Source organism: Volvox carteri (assembly GCF_000143455.1).
Source record: "Volvox carteri f. nagariensis unplaced genomic scaffold VOLCAscaffold_24, whole genome shotgun sequence".
Taxonomy (NCBI): domain Eukaryota; kingdom Viridiplantae; phylum Chlorophyta; class Chlorophyceae; order Chlamydomonadales; family Volvocaceae; genus Volvox; species Volvox carteri.
In genome coordinates this window covers 215,446-216,090 of record NW_003307567.1, presented here as the reverse complement: position 1 = coordinate 216,090, position 645 = coordinate 215,446, and the positions used below count along the sequence as shown (strand labels likewise).

The 645-nt window shown below is 64.8% G+C and overlaps 1 protein-coding gene across 1 annotated transcript in view; it reads left to right on the top strand.

The window, feature by feature from the left end:
• VOLCADRAFT_61514 (uncharacterized protein) overlaps positions 1-645 on the top strand; it is a gene marked incomplete at both ends in the record, with an annotated part of 12,915 nt that overhangs the window by 4,706 nt on the left and 7,564 nt on the right. The window lies entirely within an intron of this gene.

Here is a 645-nt window from a genome sequence, read left to right as displayed (position 1 = left end):
CCTCCCCGACCTCCTCACGCAGTCCGGGTTGGGACTGGGGGTGTTCGGTAGTGCGGGGGGCCCCGGGGGGCCAGGGTGGTGGGGGGGCCGCCAGCGAATGTCGCTGCATGTGGGTGTACTGCATTACTCGCCAACGCTGGAGCCGTTTCCGTTGCTGGCGAGCAGCGCCAAGTGAGATGTTTTTGGGGTGCGGGAGTCCGCGGGGGGTTGTGGGGGGATGGGGTTGGGGGGGGATGGGGTTGGGGGGGGATGGGGTTGGGGGGAAAAGAGGTGAAGGGCAGTGAAGACGCCGCCGCAAGGAGGGGGGGAATGGAGACGACTGGGGGCTGAATGTGAGCTTAGGGGGGTAGGCGCGGCGAGGGGGGAGGGTTAAGGGGGAGGAGGCGGGTTGGGGGGGAGGAGGCGGGTTGGGGGGGAAGGTCTGGAACGACTGTGTTTTAGCGGGGTGGGGTTTTGGTTGGGGGCCGGAAGTGGGTATCAACCTTGAAGCTGTGTCAACCTCCTCCTCCTCTCCCCCGACTGGTTAGTTATGCCTTCTTTACTTCTGGAGCGTCAATCTTTCCTCGGCATCACCACCACTCGCTCGTGGTTTGTCCTCCCCCCTCTCCCCTCCCCTTTTTCTTCTTCTTCCCCCCCCCCCAAACC